At 37.5% G+C, this 19,349-nt stretch overlaps 1 non-coding gene across 1 annotated transcript; it reads right to left on the reverse strand.

Annotated features, from left to right (window-relative positions):
* Window positions 1–18,453: 18,453 nt before the first annotated feature.
* Window positions 18,454–18,560, reverse strand: LOC141709147 (small nucleolar RNA R71). The gene has a single exon (XR_012569738.1). It is a non-coding gene; the product is annotated as a small nucleolar RNA R71 (small nucleolar RNA).
* Window positions 18,561–19,349: the final 789 nt, after the last annotated feature.

The raw sequence follows: 19,349 nt of genomic DNA on the forward strand, positions 1-19,349 counted from the left end.
AGGTTCCATAGCCACACTAGAAGGCAAAGAAACATTGGGGTTGGAAATAGTAGGAGTTATAGAAACATTTACCTCACTTACCTGTGGTGCATTCATGATTGGCAAGTATACCAATGGCACCTGGCTGTTGAGGTTCATTCTCAAAAGGTCTGCAAGGACCCTTTTCTCTTGTGCCCAGCATTTGAGTTTATTATTCTCATTGGATATAACCAAACCTTCAGCAACATGGTTAGCCAATAACATAAAGAATCTAGCAAAGTAGATGTTATGTGGTCTATTAGCTTTGTTGCCTAATCTGGAACCTAATTCTAGCATAACACAGTTGCTAAAATTAAAGTACCTATCAGAAACTAGCATATAGAGCATATTAACAAGAGATGAAGTGATAGCATCAAAATTGCTAATCTTCCCAGAGAAAACCTTAATAAAGGCATCTCCAAGAAAACTCCATTCTTTCCTAAGGCCTTTCCTTCTAATACTACCTAAACTAGCAGAATCAAAAGCATAGCCTATGGAATCTAGCATTGCAGAGACATCTTTATCAGTATGCGGTGTCATGGCATTATTCTCAGGCAACTTAAAGCAAGATTGTATATCATCACAATTAATGCAATAGTCCTTACCTTTGAGAGAGAAGGCAATAGTCATATCTGTGGAGTTGAACTCTGCAGTTGTCCAAATTTCCTCAATCACTTCACAGTAGATGGTTGGGGCTTCCAGCATTGCATAGCTCAGTTTGCAGTTCTTGATGAAGTCCATCATCTTGTGATAATCAGAATGGGCTTCATTCTTTTCAACCAAGACTATGAAATTATTCTTTTCATAAACAAATCCTGTTTGAGACATAATTTTGACTACTGGTGCCATTGTTGTGAGTAGAGGTTGCAGAGAAAAACTTGAGAATTGAAAGAGAAAGAGAATGATAATTGCAAGAAAGTGTAAAGTGAAAATAAGAATTCAATTGGGCTTTTATACTTTCTTGAATTAAAACATAAATAAAATAATTAAATGATACTTTTAAGTAAGTGACAGCCATTCAGGAATAAATAAAACTGTAGAAATTCTGAAAACTACCGTAAATACAAATACATACAACACTGTATATCTGTATCAACGGTTGAGTAAAAGAATCAACGGCTGTGACTCACTGACGTGACACATCAACGGATAAGGTAAATAGTTATCCATTGATGAACAACACCATTTTATCCGTTGAAGGATAAAATTACCAGAAATGTATTTGTCTTTCAACGGATGACGAATATCCGTTGATAGAACAATTTTGGCTTTCAACGGATAGGGAATATCCGTTGACAGGATAAGTCTTGATTAAAGCCAACTTTGTTCTTGCAGCAAATTCATTTCAGGCTACAAGACAGATTACATAGATGACATAGATTATGAATAGTTGAGCATACCTAACTCACTTACTAATCTTGTGAATGTTGATTCATCAAGTGGCTTGGTAAATATGTCTGCAATCTATTTTTCACTTGGAACAAAATGAAGTTCCACTGTACCTTTCATCACATGTTCCCTAATGAAGTGGTACTTGATATCAATGTGCTTGGTTCTTGAGTGCTGCACTGGATTTTCAGTAATGGCAATGGCACTTGTGTTGTCACAAAATATTGGAATTTTGTCAACAGTTATACCATAGTCAAATAACTGGTTCCTCATCCATAGTATTTGTGCACAGCAACTACCAGCTGCAATGTACTCAGCTTCAGCTGTTGATGTGGAAACAGAATTCTGCTTCTTGCTGAACCATGATACAAGCTTGTTCCCTAGAAATTGACAGGTGTCTGTTGTGCTTTTCCTGTCTATTTTGCAACCTGCATAATCTGCATCTGAGTAGCCAATTAGATCAAAACCAGACTCTCTAGGGTACCAAATTCCTAGATTTGGAGTCCCCTTGAGATATCTGAAAATTCTTTTAATAGCCACTAAGTGAGATTCTTTAGGGTCAGCTTGAAATCTAGCACAGAGACATGTAGAAAACATAATATCAGGTCTACTGGCAGTTAAATATAAAAGTGAGCCAACCATGCCTCTATAACTTGTAATATCCACAGACTTTTCAGCCTTGTTTAATTCAAGCTTGGTGGCAGTGGCCATGGGAGTTTTTGCAGGTGAACAATCCATTAAGTCAAACTTCTTTAAAAGATCATAAATATATTTAGTTTGACTAATGAAAATTCCACCACTAACTTGTTTAACTTGTAAACCAAGAAAGTAAGTTAGCTCTCCCATCATGCTCATTTCATATTTACTTTGCATTAATTTAGCAAACTTTTTACAAAGTTTATCATCTGTAGATCCAAATATAATATCATCTACATAAATTTGTACAAGTAACTTAGAGCCATTAACATTTCTAAAGAAGAGAGTTTTGTCAACAGTACCTCTTGTGAAGTGATTATCTAGAAGGAACTTTGACAAAGTCTCATACCAGGCTCTAGGTGCTTGCTTTAGTCCATAGAGTGCTTTCAACAAATAATACACATGGTTTGGAAAATTTGGATCTTCAAAACCTGGAGGTTGGCTTACATAAACTTCTTCCTCCAATTCCCCATTTAGAAATGCACTCTTGACATCCATCTGATAGACTTTGAAATTGGCATTAGCTGCATAGGCTAGAAAGATTCTGATGGCTTCAAGTCTGGCAACTGGAGCAAATGTTTCATCAAAATCTATTCCCTCTTGTTGAGAGTAGCCTTTAGCAACCAATCTGGCTTTATTCCTTATGACAATGCCATTTTCATCCATCTTGTTTCTGAATACCCATTTTGTGTCAATAGAACTTTTGTTCTTTGGCTTGGGTACCAGCTTCCATACTTTGTTCCTCTCAAATTGGTTTAGCTCCTCTTGCATTGCTAAAATCCAATCTGGATCCAAAAGAGCTTCTTCCACTCGCTTAGGTTCCTCCTGTGATAGAAAGCTACTATACAGACATTCATCTTGAGTAGCCCTTCTAGTTTGTACTTTTGATGTAGCATCACCAATGATCAGTTCAAAAGGGTGATTCTTGGTCCATTTCCTTTGAGGTGGTAGATTAGCCCTTGATGAGGTTGCCTCAGTATTGTCATGATGTGAGATAGAATGTTGATTTGTTGAAACTCCCCCTGAGTTGCTGATCCTTTGAAAGGAATTGGGAGTTCTATCAACTGATGAGGTGAATTGATTATCCGTTGACAGACTGTGATCAACGGATGCTTCGTTATGAACTTCAACGGATGATGCACTTTGTCTTTCAACGGATGTTGCATTGCTTCTTTCAACGGAAGCTGAATTATGACTTTCAACGGATGCAGCATTCTGTGCATTATCCAAAGGCAGACTCTGGTTTCTTCTTGAGATGCCTTCTTCATCATTCTCATCTTCACTATCATCACAATATATCTCAATATTGTCACATTTGAGTCCTTCATGATGTCCCTCATCTGTTAGTCCATCAATCTTTTTATCATCAAACACAACATGTACAGATTCCATGACAATGTTGGTTCTTAGATTGTAGACCCTATATGATTTTCCAGCAGAATAATCAACAAATATTCCTTCATCAGCCTTTGCATCAAACTTTCCTTTGTGATCAGATTGATTCCTTAAGATGTAGCATTTACAACCAAAGACATGTAGAAAGTTTAAAGTTGGTTTTCTTCTCTTGAATAATTGATAGGGAGTCATGCATTTTGCTTGATTGATTAGAGAAATATTCTGAGTGTAACATGCACAGTTAACAGCCTCAGCCCAAAAATAAGTTGGGAGTTTTGACTCCTCAAGCATTGTCCTTGCAGCTTCAATTAGTGATCTGTTCTTCCTTTCCACCACACCATTTTGTTGTGGAGTTCTTGGAGCTGAGAACTCATGCATGATCCCATTTTCTTCACAGAACATCTTCATGGTTGAATTCTTGAACTCAGTTCCATTGTCACTCCTAATATTCCTTACTTTGAAATCAGGATGATTGTTGACTTGCTTGATATGATTGATGATGATTTCACTAGCTTCATCCTTTGATCCAAGAAAATAAACCCATGAAAACTTTGAGAAATCATCTACAATCACTAGGCAGTATCTTTTCCTTGAAATTGATAATACATTGACTGGTCCAAAAAGATCCATGTGTAGAAGTTGTAGTGGTTCATCAATTGCAGATTCAAGCTTCTTACTGAATGATACTTTCTTTTGCTTTCCTTTCTGACAAGCATCACACAGTCCATCCCTTGTGAATTCCACTAGAGGTATTCCTCTAACTAAGTCCTTTTTGACTAGATCATTCATTGTCTTGAAATTCAAATGGGACAGCTTCTTGTGCCATAGCCAACTTTCAACTGGACTTCCTTTGCTGAGAAGACAAGTAATGGATTCTGCATCTGTAGAGTTGAAATCAGTTAAGTACACATTCCCTTTTCTAACTCCAGTTAGAACCACTTTATTGTCCTTTTTACTTGTGACAATACAGGCTTCAGAATTGAAGGAAACAGAATTCCCTCTGTCACATAGTTGACTGATGCTCAATAAATTGTGTTTGAGACCATCAACCAATGCAACTTCATCAATGATGACATTTTCTCTTGAAATCAAGCCATATCCCATAGTGAATCCTTTGCTGTCATCTCCAAAGGTTATGTTAGGGCCAGCTCTCTCCTTAAACTCTGTGAGCAGGGTGAAATCTCCTGTCATGTGTCTTTAACAACCACTGTCCAAGTACCATAGATTCCTTCTTTGTCCCTGCACACAACAAAATTAATCAAGTTGATTTTGGTACCCAAGTTTCCTTGGGTCCACCCTTGTTAGTCTTTTTCCTAGACTTCATTCCTCCTGCATCTTTTGACTTAGGTAACTTTAGGTCAACCTTGGTCTCAGATGTGGTTGGTTGAAGTGTAGGATTAGTCACAGAATCATTTAACACATTTGATTGAATTTGATAAGGCATAGGTTGTGCAAACATGTTATTCCACATAGGCATATTGTATGGCATTTGAGGCATACTAAATGCAGTAAAGTAAGGATTGTTAATGTATGGCATGTTTGCAAAATGTGCATGGGGATTCTGGTGAGACATAACAGGCATAGCATGCAGAGGTGACATAGACATGTTAGACATGGAGGAATTTGAAGGCATGGGAGCATTTTTAACAGATTTACAATTATCAGATAGGTGATTAACACTTTTACAATGCACACAGCTTTTTCTAGGAGCATACCTATCAGGTGTGTAATTGTTGTGTTTATTAATCCCTACCTTCCCATTTCTTTTAGATTTTCTTTTAGTTTCCTTCTTATCCTCAACCAACTTAAGTCGATCTTTTAGCTGATCTAAATTCATATGTCCTATATTCACCTTACTAACATCTCTGGATGTGCTAGCTCCTTCTTTGACAAAGTTCTTGAGAGTTGAATCATTCTTTTTATTTTTAAAAGAACTTGCCTGTTTTAATTGATGAGCCTTCAACGGATGCTCCTTTTCTTCCTTCAACGGATAACTTTCATCATCTGTTGATTCCACATCCGTTGACAATCCATCAATTAATTCTAACTTCTTTTTGTTTTTCTTCCAGGCATCCTCACAGAATGATTCAATTCCCTGGACCTTTGCAATCTGAACACTGACATCCCTAGATGTTTTCCAGACCTTGATTACCTCTTGCTCACTTTCTAACTGTTTAGAAAGAATTTCCACTTTCTTAATAGCTTCTGCTAGTTCACTCTCAACAGTCAGGCATTTAAGTTTTATCTTTTCAAGCTCAATTACCTGATCCTCTAACACAGCATTCCTATCACTTAAAAACAAGTTATTCTCCTTGATCCTAGTATTTTCTTTTGCTAGAGATTTAAGGGAAACACGCAAATGATATAATTCATTGGTCATATCATTTATGGCTTCATTGCATTCATGTTTAGAAAGCTGAGAGAGATCAGTAGTAATTACCTGGTTGCTTGATGAACTAGTTTCATTTTCATCAGAATTAGCCATCAGGGCTAGGTTGACATATTCCACATCATCATCTTCATTTACCCCATCTGCTGCCCAATCATCTTGAGTGAGGAATGCTCTTTCCTTTTGTTTGAGCAAATCAAAATACTTCTTTTTGTAATCAACTTGCTCAAATTTCTTTTTTTCAGAATTTGGCTTCCTACACTCACTTGCAAAGTGTCCACTAATGCCACAGTTGTAATATTTGAACTTTGATTTGTCCACCATGTTCTTGTTTGGCTTAGTGAATTTTGTGTTTTTCCTGAACTTCATCTTTGCAAACCTCCTGGACAGAAAGGCCAAATGTTCTTCAATATCATCATATTCATCCTGACTGGAATTGTCTTCATCCTCAGCAACTTGCTCTTTACCCTTGCTTGATTCTGATTTGCTTGTGCCAATTTTGAGACTTGGCATTGTCTTCTCCTCATTCCTGGCTTCCATCTTCTCACAGTCAGCTACAAGAGCAACTGTTCCTCCTTTTCTCTTTCCCTTTTCCAACAGCTCATCCTGCTCCATTTCAAGTTCATAAGTCTTCAAAATTCCATATAATCTTTCAAGTGTGAAGTTCTTATAATCTTGAGAGTTTCTCAAAGAGACAGTCATGGGCTTCCATTCCTTTGGCAGAGACCTAAGAAATTTTAAGTTGGAATCCTTGACTTGGTACACTCTACCATACAGCTTCAATCCATTCAACAGTTTCTGAAACCTGTTGAAGGTATCATTTAATGATTCACCTTCTTCAAAGTGAAAATATTCATACTATTGAATAAGAAGCTGCATTTTGTTCTCTCTGACCTGCTCAGTACCTTCACAGATGATTTGCACAGTGTCCCAAACTTCCTTTGCAGTTTGGCAATTGATGACATTGTCAAACATATCTTGATCTAAGCCATTAAACAAAATGTTCATGGCTCTCTTATCCTTGCGGATTTCTTCCATGTCTTAATAGTCCATTCTGCTCTTGGCTTGGGAATAGACTGTCCAACAGCAACTGTTGCAGTAGCAGCTGTGGCTACCTTGTGAGGGATGTGAGGACCATTTTCAATACAGTTGATGTAGCTTTCATCTTGAGAAAGAAGATGTAAATGCATCTTCACTTTCCAGTGATAATAATTATCCTTTTCCAGGACTGGAATCTTTACACCAATATCCTTCCTATTCATGATGGTAACATGAGAGTTCTTCTGTGCACTCATGATGTTAGCAGAATAGATCTTTAAACTCTTTATATGTTAAGAGCTTGCTCTGATACCAATTGTTATTCCCAGTGGACTAACAATGAGATTTACAGAAGGGGGGTTGAATGTAAATCTCAAAACTTTTTCAAGTTTTGAGCAGTTTGTAAGGCTAAGTGTTTGAGTGATCAAATGTGTGTGAATTGCTTGGAGCTGATGCAGACAGATATATATTCAAACATAAATGTAATGAACACAAAGAACTTAAAAACTTTTCTGGTGGATTTGTTGTTCCACCAGAGATGTGTTATTTCAGAAAATCTGTGATTCAAAATTAAATCACAGCTGCTTCCTAGTACAAACTAGATAATTTTCTCTCTTGATATTTCTAAACAGCTCAGGGAAAATTCACATCTAATTACTAGCTACTACTTGGTTTATATATCACCAAGTTTATAAGTGAAGACAAAGATAAAGTACAATAAGACAATAGTTCTCCACTTGTTTCTATTGCATTTTTATCCAGTGTAATATGGAATTATCTGTTGACTTTCCATTTTGAACCAGACTAAAAACGGCTGCTTTTTCTGCTGTTCCTGAAATAGGCTACCACATCTCTGTCAATCCATGTGCCTCTGTCAGCTTTGTTAACTGTCACTATCAACTGCTATGAGACTGAGCATCCGTTGAAGCTTTCATCCGTTGATGGCTTTATCCGTTGATGCTCTAGCAGTTGAAGCTTTATCCGTTGAAGCACTTATCCGTTGATGGATATTTATCCGTTGAAGCATTAGAGACATCCGTCGAAGCTTTGTTTCTTATCCGTTGAAGGTCTTCAATATCCGTTGACACTTCTTCACTTATACAAAATTACAAGGCATGAAATATTTACAATTAGCCCTCCTATTTGTACATCCATTAGTAGTCAACATGACTGATTATTTCCTAACAACATCTAAAAATTACAGCTTGAAACCAGAGAGTGAAATGTGCTACAATACCAAACTTATTGCTAAGTAAGGCTACTCCTTCAATGGATAGCCAAGATAGTCTTATCCGTTGAGGCTACAAATACTAGATTTCTACTTAAGTGTTTTGCTTAACTTATCATCAAACTAATACACATATTCCTAACACTCTTTCAAGAACAATATCTTTAAAAGCTACTAGGTTATGAATAATACTTGAGTTAAGTACAGACAAAGTGATAACCTATTTTGTGTTTATATATCACACAAATACATAATCAATCCCTATCAATTACAAGATATGTTATGGTATAAATTATTTAGTTTCTATACATATCTAAATCAACAACTATGATCCTATAAATCAGCAGCACTCTGATTTATCCTGTAGTCGTGACTTATCCAGTCATATCCTGACAATCATCATATCCAGATGCATATCCTGACTGCATCGGATCCTGACGCTTGAAAAATCCTGACTGTCAAACAGATCATGACTGGCTTCACATCCTGACGACTCTGTCAGATCCTGACTCCATAACATATCCTGATTTCTGACATAGATAATTTCTAACAAGAAAACTGAAGAAGATCAAGGTTAAAATGAGAGCATTGTTGCTTTAATCAAGATGACTTTTTACCAACATCAGAAGAAATCTCAGAAGATGATTACAATGAGCAATAAGCAAAATTCATAAACAAAGTCTATATGGATAATTTGGGAGATGCGAAAATCTACTTTAAAGATGGCTCATTCAACCTACCACTACACCATAGATTGCTTCTTGTGACATCAAAAATGTGTCTCTATAGATCTTATTTGATGTTGCTATAGGCCAAAAAAAGACTATAAAAACACATTTGTTATGTTAAGTCCTGAGCAGTAACTAAAGGTATCTATAGCAACATCAAAATATGTCTAAGGTAACATAACTTCAGATGTTGTAGAAGATCCATATAAATGTTGTAATAGCATACTATAGCAACATAAAATGCTATATTGCAATAGTTGTTCTGATTTTTTTTAAAAAGTGAGCCCCATATATGTGGGGCCCACCTAAATAGTTTTTAAAATTTATATTAAATAGTTTATTTTTACTTGTTTTTCCTTAAATTTTACAAATATAATAAAAAAATAATGAATATTTTAATCCAAAATATAAATGAAAATATTTCAAAAATAATTAGACTAACAACTCAAATTAAATTAACATATATAAAGCTCTTAGATTATTACAAATAGATGTATCAAAATTTGTAAAAACTATATTCTAACTTAATCAAGTTAAGTAAATATAAACAATCAAGTATATTTTCAATATGTACTACTATCTATATACATGGTTGTTTAATCAAAAATAATTCTCAACCTCCGGAGCTTTAATTGCGGTCTTCAAAGAGCCTATACCTTGACTGCTCCAAGAAATTGATCATGTTGACCAAATCACGGCATAAAACCCGAAATATAAAAGAAAAAAAATCAGAGTCAAAGTTTGTACAATGTTAAGAACATTCACTGAAAGTGATAGAAAATACTACAACGTGAAGAACATTCACTAAGACATTAAGACATCAAGTATTAGAGTGGTCATCTCGAATGTGTTCTCTGAAACTCCTACTAATTGTTGTTGCACTTGAAGAACTTGGCACTGCATAGGGCTTGCCACATTCTCTCTTTTCACAGTTGTTTGAGCATATCTCAATGTTCTACAATGTGTGATGCACTTCATGAAAACCTACATAAAAGGTAGATGTATTAGCATCAGCGATTCAGCGTAGTAATAAAAGAACAAGGGGCGAGTACTATCAAACTAATTAATAAAGTTCCCAATTTTTACTTTATGGGTCATTCACTGTATTAATGTGAGATGACTAGATAGTCACCTTGAACAATATGCACAATACCAATGATCTAGTGCTCCCAATATGGCAAATAATATGTATAAGTGTACTAGCTTTTTACTTGACACTACATTTACTATTTTCTAGTTATGCTGATGTTATTCCTAGTGAACTAACAATGAGATTTACAGAAGGGGGGTTGAATGTAAATCTCAAAACTTTTTCAAGTTTTGAGCAGTTTCAAAGGCTGTGTGTTTAAGATAAACAAGTGTGTGAATTGCTTTAAGCTAATACAGACAGATATATATTCAAACACAAAAGTACAGAACACAACAGACCTTAAAAACTTTTCTGGTGGATTTGTTGTTCCACCAGAGATGGTATTTCAGAAAATCTGTGATTCAAGAAGTTGATCACAGCTGCATCCTAGTACAAACTAGATAATTTTTCTCTCAAGATTTTTCTAAACAGCTCTTGAAAAACTCTGTTCTAATTACTAGCTGCTACTTGGTTTATATAACACCAAGTTTACAAGTGAAGACAAAGATAAAAAGTACAATAATAAAATAAGTTCTCCACTTGTTTCTTCTCCATTTTACTCCAGTGCATTGTTGACTATTGCCTCTTTATACTAGAGTAGAACGGCTGCTTTTTCTGATGTTCCTGAAATAGGCTACCACATCTCAGTTGTCTCTGTCAACCCATGTGCCTCTGTTTGTAGGTACAACTACCACTTGTCAACTGCTATTTAACAGAACATCCGTTGAAGCCTTCATCCGTTGATGGCTTTATCCGTTGATGTGTTAGCAGTTGAAGCTCTATCCGTTGATGCACTCATCCGTTGAAGGATATTATCTGTTGAAGCTTTAGAGACATCCGTTGAAGCTTTGTTTCTCATCCGTTGAAGGTCTTTAAGTTATCCGTTGACACCATTTCATTTATACAAAATTACAAGGCATGAGATATTTACAATTGGCCTTCCTATCTGCATATCCTTTAGTAGTCAACATGACTTATAATTTCCCTCAACATTTAAGAATTATATCTCAAATTCAGAGACTGAAATGTGCTACAACACTAGACTTATTTCTAAGTAAAGCTACACCATCAACGGATAGCCAAAGTGGTCTTATCCGTTGAGGCTACAAACACTAGATTTCTACTTAAGTGTTTTGTTAAACATATCATCAAACTAATGCACATATATTCTTAACAATCTCCCCCTATTTATGTCTATAAGAATTGTAGACATAAATTCAAGGTTAACTTGATGATAACAAAACACTTAACAAATATATGAACTGAAACTAAGTAGAAATTTAAAAGTGCTGCAAAAGTGTATGTACTAGAAGGTAATTGAAGATTTACAGTGTTTCCAAGGGTGCTCCTCTAGCCTGAGCAAATCATCTTTTTCTTCTTTGATCCCTGGTTTTCTTTCCTAGCCCTTTGTCATTTTCCTTAATTTGGAGTTGGAGTTGTCTGAAGAATTCAGCTTCATCTTCATCACTGATATCCAACTTAGATTGCATTTCTTTGAGAGTTTCATTGCTGGCAATCTTGAGTTGGTCTTCAAGTCTGAAAAATCTTCTGACTCCTTTATCATCTCTGAATTCCATCAACCAATGAGGTGATTTGTGAATTGTAGTTCCCCTTTCTTGAATGAGTAAGGTTCTGGGCAAAGCATTAGGCTCCCTCCAAGTTTTCCTTATGTTGGAAATCTTGTTGAGAATTTCAGTCTTGGCAGTCCTGGTAAAGCCAGAATCCTTTTGTATGGCTGAAAAGACTCTGATCAAGGTAGAGTAGCCTTCATTCAGAATCCTGTAGAGAGGTCATGTTCTTTCCCCAGCTCCTTTGTATCTGAACACCAATCTCTCTGGTAGCTGTCTGTAAGCAGCAATTCCCCTTATATCCTCCAGCTCATCCAGATAAAGTTCAATGTCTGAAATTTCTTTTATGTCACAGATGTGAACATAATCATCTTTAGAAATGGGTGGCTTAGGGTTAGGTTTATGTTTTTGAGTGAATTTCTTAGAGTTTAGGGGAGGTGTAGATTTGGATTTTCTTTTCTGTTTCTTTGGTAGTGAAAGAGTGGTTAAAAAGGTAGGCAAATTGATGGTGTCCCAATCAATAGGTTCCTCTTTTGGGATGATTGGTTCACCATGGATGTTTATAGTGGGATCAGCAACAAAGGGTTCAGGTATGGAAGGTAGAGATTTAGTTTCTTCAGTATTGCCTTTACTCCTTCTATGTGCCTTGGCCTTTCTTCTGTTTCCCTTCTGCCATTCCTCTTTTTCCTCCATGCTTTCACCAAATATACTCCCAAAAACCTCATCTAAGTTTGCAATCTTGTCTTCACCCCTGACTTCAATTCCTTTCTCATTTTCAACTAGACTTGACTTTAGCTTTTGTTCAAGCTTTGCTTGTGCTCTTTTGTCAGCCTTGAGTTTTTCAGCTTCTTTCTTTAACCTTTTGGTTTCTTCCCTCTTGGCTATTGAGAATTTGGGATGTCCTTGCATCACACATATGCTCTTTCCCTCTCTAAAGATAATAGCCATGTTTCTCCTTACTGCCTCATCCATGGTCTCCTTGTGTTTTATGATGCTTGTACCCAAAACTTTGTCTTCATCAGGCTTTGGAAGAGGAAAGTCCACTTCTTTCATCTGAGCAAAGTCTAGAGGGTTCTTTGTGGAGTCCTTGCTGGATCTGGTGTTGGGCTTGAGAACCATAGGTTTTAGATTCTTGAAAGAAGTCTCTCCAACCTTATTTCTCCTTTCTGGCTTGTGCTCCATATTGATTGGTTCAACCTTTGTGCTATGTTTCACAGATATTGATTTATCTTGTATTGAGCCAAACAGCTGTTGCATCCTTTCATCAATTCTCCTCCTTTGCTCTTTCACTTGAATTTCAGCTGCTGCTAGCTGGATTAAATCAATTCCATCAGGCTTTCCTTTGATTTGAATGATTGGAGAAGTAGTGATGGCAGGAACTAGCACTTTAGATATTTGGATTTTTGTAGATGGCTCTCCTTCCCCTTCCCTTTTACTCTCCCCCTTTTTGTTATCATCAAGGAGAGGGGTCAAGCCCTGTGCTTTTGCCAGCTGCATAAGTAGATTTGTTTGAGATTGTTGGTTGTGAAGAATGGTGGCCACAGAATCTTCAATAACTTGAACTCTGTCTTCCAATTTGGCCAGCCTCTTTTCAGTATGTGATTCCTTTTTCAATCTCAACAAAACGTCCTGCATTGTACCAAAGGGCATGACTGAATCCAATTTTTCAGAATTGTAGGATTTCAAGTCAGCAATATCCTTTCTGAGTTCATCCACACTCAGATTCTGTCTTACTTGCTGCAACTTCATGAGATGCAGTGAGTCCAAGTGAGCTGTAAGGATAGCCTTTGTACCAGCATGAGAAGTTTTCTGAATGGCCTGTTTGATAGTACTGATTTGTTTGACTAAGGAGACATTGAATTGCCCTGTTGTAGACTCCTTTGTGAAGGCCCATTCAGGTAGATTTGGAATAGAACTAGGGCCTCCATCTCCCCCTAAGTTCATGCTTCCATCAGAAGAAACAAAGTCATCATCATCAGAATTTACTCCAAATTCTTCAAATGACTCACCAGCTGTTGAAGGCATCTTGTTAATAGCAGTTTTGTCCCTTTGAAGAGATGCTGTTGTATGTACTAGATGTAGTGTCTTTTCTGCCTCCACATTGCCCTGTGCAGCCAATACTTGATAGGCTGAAACAGGATGAGTAAAAGTGTCAGCATCCAAGGAAATGTTATCAATTACAGCTTTGTAATGTTGCTGAAATTGTCTTTCCTTTTCAGCATCATTCACAATCATTGACTCACTAGCAATGGCTGGATCCATCCTTATATCTGCTGTACCTGCCTTTCTCTCATTTTCTCTATGTTCTTGCATCAGGGGCTCCCCCTGGCTCACACAACTCACTCCCTCACCTTCACCTACTAAGGTGGTACTCCTCTCACTTACTTTTGCCATGCTGGAAGAAATAGCATGCATTTTTGAGCTCTCAATCTCTCCTTTTGCCTGGGAGCAACCCAGCCTCTCACTCAAATTATCACTCCCTTCCCTCAGTCCTAGAAGTGATTGTACAGTAATCAAGTCTTCTACACTTGGAATTGTTTCAGTTGTGTGTGTAGAGACTATCAACGGATGAGGAATAGCCGTTGAAGGTGAAACTGATGGTATCAACGGATAACTGCTGTTAAGCTTATCCGTTGAAGAACAACCACTTGTCAACGGATGAGTGATATCCGTTGAAGAAGGAAAAGAAGTAGAAATTGATAGTGATATAACTGTTGAATCTGTGTAGATTGATATGAGTTTTGGTGACACAGATCCTTCAATTACATCTGAAAGAATTTGCGGGTGATCCAACAAATCATCTAAAAGATGATGATCACCTGTATTTGAGTGGGGCTCCTCCCTGAGTTGTAAAGAGGGAGAATCAGGAATTGATGGGAATAACATATCCACATCTAGAGATGGTGAGGAAGTGTGTGGTGATTAATGTGTGTTAATTGTGAGAGAATGGGGCTGTGACTCCACATTTGTTGGAGCCACATCAAACTGAGTTTGAGAAGGCATAGATACAGATGGATGTATCTGTGCAGTGTGTGCACCCTGTGTAGAAGATTGGGTTTTAGCTCTCTTTCTTCTAATAAAGGCTTTTGTTGGTGAGTGTTTGGCTTTAGTGTCCCTCCCTCGTTTGTGTGTTCCTGGTTGGGAACTATTTTCAATAGTTACATCCTTTTGGGAGGATGCAGCTAGGGATATGCTAGTAACCTTTTCAACCACCACAGCTTTTTGAGAAACTGTGGCTTGGCTAGCTTGGGAAGCACTTTTCTCTCCTTCCTTATCCTGGGGGTTTCTTTGATGTTCACCCCTCCCCTCACCACTCACACCCTGTTCACTCCCCTCAGGGTTAATGGTAGGTGTTACAACTGTTGTCTTTTGAGAAACAACAGAGGTGGTTTTCTTTGTCTTTGATTTTGAAAGTTTAGTTTTGGTGACCTTGGTAGGAATCTGTTGGGGCATTGTCACAGATTCCATGGCCACACTAGAAGATAAAGAAATAGAGGGGTTGGAAGAAGTAGGAGTTGTAGAAGCAATTACCTCACCTACCTGAGGTGCATTCATGATTGGTAAATATACCAATGGCACACTGCTGTTGAGATCCATTCTCAATAAATCTGCAAGAACTCTTTTCTCTTGTGCCCAGCACTTGAGTTTATTATTCTCATTCATTATGACCAAACCTTCAGCAACATGGTTAGCCAATAACATAAAGAATCTAGCATAATAGATGTTATTAGGTCTATTAGCTTTGTTACCTAATCTAGTACCCAATTCTAGCATAACATAGTTGCTAAAATTAAAATACCTATCAGAAACAAGCATATAGAGCATATTAACAAGAGATGAAGTTATGGCATCAAAATTGCTAATTTTCCCAGAGAAAACCTTGATAAAGGCATCCCCAAGAAAACTCCATTCTTTCCTAAGGCCTTTTCTTTTGATACTCCCTAAACTAGCAGAGTTAAGAGAATAACCTATGGAATCTAACATGCTGGATACATCATTATCAGTGTGTGGTGTCATGGCATTGTTCTCAGGTAATTTAAAACATGCTAGTAAGTCATCACAGTTAACATAGTGATTTTTACCTTTGAGAGTGAAGGAGATAGTCATATCTATGGAGTTGAACTCAACAGTTGTCCAAATCTCCTCAACTACTTCACAGTAAATCGTTGGGGCTTCCAGCATTGCATAGCTAAGTTTACAGTTTTTGATGAAGTCCATCATTTTGTGATAATCTGAGTGGGCTTCATTCTTTTCTACCAAAGCTATGAAATTGTTCTTCTCATAGATGAACCCAGATTGAGACATAATCTTTACTATTGGTGCCATTGTTGTGAGTAGAAATTGCAGAGAATAACTTGAAGGTTTTGCAGAGAGAAAATGGTAAAAGCTTTGAAATTTCAAGAAAGCGTAAAGTAAAAATGAAAAATTAGAAGGGCTTATATACTTTCTCAAATTAAAAAGCATAAATAAGAGATTTAACAATAAATATATGTAAGTGAATTTCAGCCGTTTAAGAATAAACTGTAAGTATTCTAAAAACTACCTTTAAAACAAATACATACAGCTGTATGTATGAGTATCAACGGTTAAGACAATAGAATCAACGGTTGTGAAACACTTGAATCGACTGATGTGATATTTCAACGGATAAGGTAAACTGTCATCCGTTGAAGAGCACTTCAGTTTTATCCGTTGACGGATAACAATTCCAGAAATGTATATGACTTTCAACGGATAATGAACATCCGTTGACAGAACAATTTTGACTTTCAACGGATAGGGAATATCCGTTGATGGAATAATCTGTGTTAAAAATCAAATTTGTTCTTGCAGCTGATACATTTCAGGCTTCAATTCAAATTGCAATAAGGACATGAATTTTAAGAGTAATTAAGCATACCTAGCTGATAAGTGGCATTTTATACCACTTAGAACGTCTTAAAATGGCTTAAATTGGTGTCTTGAAATCAAGTATTTTGTGTATTTGATGTGTTTTTCTAGTGTTTATGCATTTCAGGGTATTAGTTGCATTTCGGGGGAGGAATCATCAAGAATAAGCCTTGGCAGGTGTTCACCATTGTGAGAGGAAAGGAACGGGCAGATTACGGCGAAGAAACGGAGCAAACTTGGATTTTTTCCAGTGGAGGCCTGCGCGCCCGCGCAGCAACCTGCGCGCCCGCGCAGCTATGCTGAGCGGCCGCGCAGGGTCGGGAATTTTGCTGAATTATTTTAGACTTCTACTTCTGTTTGGTCTCCAACTTCTATGTAATCTGAGTTTTATGGGACTAGTATATAAGTAGATTTGAGACGTTTTCACAGAGGGGGAGGGAGAAGAAGAAGATTGTGCTTACGCAAGAAGCGAAGGGGATACCAAGGAGAAGACCTAGAAGCACAGAACAACTCCGAAAAAGAAGATCTTGTTTTCAACTCGTGATTCTTTGTATTAGTTGTAACTTTGGATGCTCGTTTTCGTTCTTGTTGAACCTAGATCTCGTTTATTCGTACTTTGATTATTATTTAGTTTATTAAGACCTTGTTTATACCATGCTTTCATTGGAACCCATGGTGACGATGAGTTCGAGTATGGGCTAATCGTTGTCATGGGATTCTAGCGGATTTACTTATGGATTTCAATAATTAATTGTTTCGATATCTTGGTGTGTGGTGATTGATTGATATCCTAGTATTGGTTGTGCTTATTCGTCTTATGTGCGTAGCTAACATATAAGATAGCGTGTTAATCTCTATTGAAGCGACAGTGAATATAGAGGTTTAGAACTTGCCATGCTAGCATAGGTTCATGTATGTGTATGCATGATTCGTAGGTAACTCTAACCGTTTTACTTGCCCTATGTAATCAAGATAGATAACTTGTGCTTAAACTGTTATGTTGTCAAATTCTATAGACATATAGGGTCTCAATATAATTGGTGCCTATTCAGCTTCTATCTCTTTTGTGGATGTCTGGTAGAATGGTACTCGTGCAACGAAAGTTGGCGTTTATCAGTTTCGTGTTATCTGATTAGTGTCCTCACCATCACATGCTAAGGTTAAGAATGAGAAGGCTATTGAACGAAGTATTTAATGAAGTTAGGATCTCATGTTTGTCATATATAGTAATTCAACCTCAATTCTCTTAGTTAATGTTATTTAGTATAATCTTTTAGTTTAATAAAAACCCAATTTGTTATTTGTCTTAGCATTGAGCAATAACCATACATTGTTGCATAGGTGCATAAATTGAACTTAACCTAAACTAGTCTCTGTGGGAACGAATCTGATTTATATCTTATACTACTTGCGAACGCGTATACTTGCGTGAATATTAGCGCGTGTTTTCGCCCTAACAAGTTTTTGGCGCCGCTGCCGGGGACTCGGTGTTAATTTTTAGTTTATGTGCTTATCATCAGTGGTCGTTAAAGTTCACTGACTCGGATTCTTTTACTTTCACGGTTTATTTGTTTGTGTTTCAGGTACTCATTACAATGGGAGATCCAGCAGCACGAACGAAAGCCTTGATGGATTTTTCTCAACCCAAGATCAATGATATTCAATCTAGCATTGTCCGGCCAGCTATCACAGCCAATACCTTTGAGATCAAGCCTGGCATAATTCAATGGGTACAGACTTCAGTCCAGTTTGGGGGTTCTCCAATGGAAGATCCCAATACGCACATTAGGGATTTCATTGAGATCTGCGACACCTTCAAGTTCAACGGTGTTTCCGAAGATGCTGTGAAGCTGAGACTATTCCCATTCTCTTTGAGGGACAAGGCTAAGAGATGGTTACACTCTCTACCAGCTGGTTCGATTACTACTTGGGAAGATCTTGCTCAGAATTTTCTTACTAAATTCTTCCCTATGGCGAAGACAGCTGCAATGAGGAACGCTATTACTCAATTTGTGCAGCAAACGGGAGAGTCGCTATATGAAGCTTGGGAGCGCTACAAGGAGATGCTTAGGAAGTGTCCTCATCATGGAATTCCTGATTGGATGATCATCACTTGTTTTTACAATGGGTTGGGAGCACAGTCCAGACCCATGCTCGATGCAGCATCAGGCGGAGCATTATGGGCAAAGAGCTATAAGGAAGCTTATGATCTAGTTGAACTGATGGCTGCTAATGAATATCAGTATCCAACCCAGAGATATCCACAGGGCAAGGTAGCAGGAGTTCTTGAAGTGGATACAGCTACGGCTATCACTGCTCAACTAAAGGCGTTGTCTATGAAGATCGATTCTCTGGCTAACTATGGTGTTAAGCAGATAATTAGTGTTTGTGAGCTGTGTGCAGGTCCGCATGCGACAGAACAATGCGCTATATCTAGCGACTCAGCTCAGTTTGTGAGCAACTTTCAGAGATCGCAACAACCAGTTCCAGACACTTATCATCCTGACAACTGGAATCATCCTAACTTCAGCGGGAGCAACAATCAGAATGTGATGCAACAGCCATTCCAGCCATTTGGAAATAAGCTGTTCAACTCTCTTGGTTTTCAGCAACAACTCCAACAACAAACTAATGATGCAGGTCTATCTTCAGATGAAAAATCTGAATTGGAGGAGTTGAGGCTTATGTGCAAAAACCAGGCTCTTATATGCCAAAGCCAGGCTGTTTCTATCCAGAATCTGGAGAACCAAATAGGGCAAATTGCTAATGCCTTATTGAATCGACCACCAGGAACGGTTCCTAGTGATACAGAAACAAATCCAGGCAAGAGGGAAGTTGAAGAACAGGTGAACGCCATCACCTTAAGGTCTGGAAAGGTCGC

This window comes from Apium graveolens, chromosome 2 (genome assembly GCF_009905375.1).
Source record: "Apium graveolens cultivar Ventura chromosome 2, ASM990537v1, whole genome shotgun sequence".
Lineage (NCBI taxonomy): Eukaryota > Viridiplantae > Streptophyta > Magnoliopsida > Apiales > Apiaceae > Apium > Apium graveolens.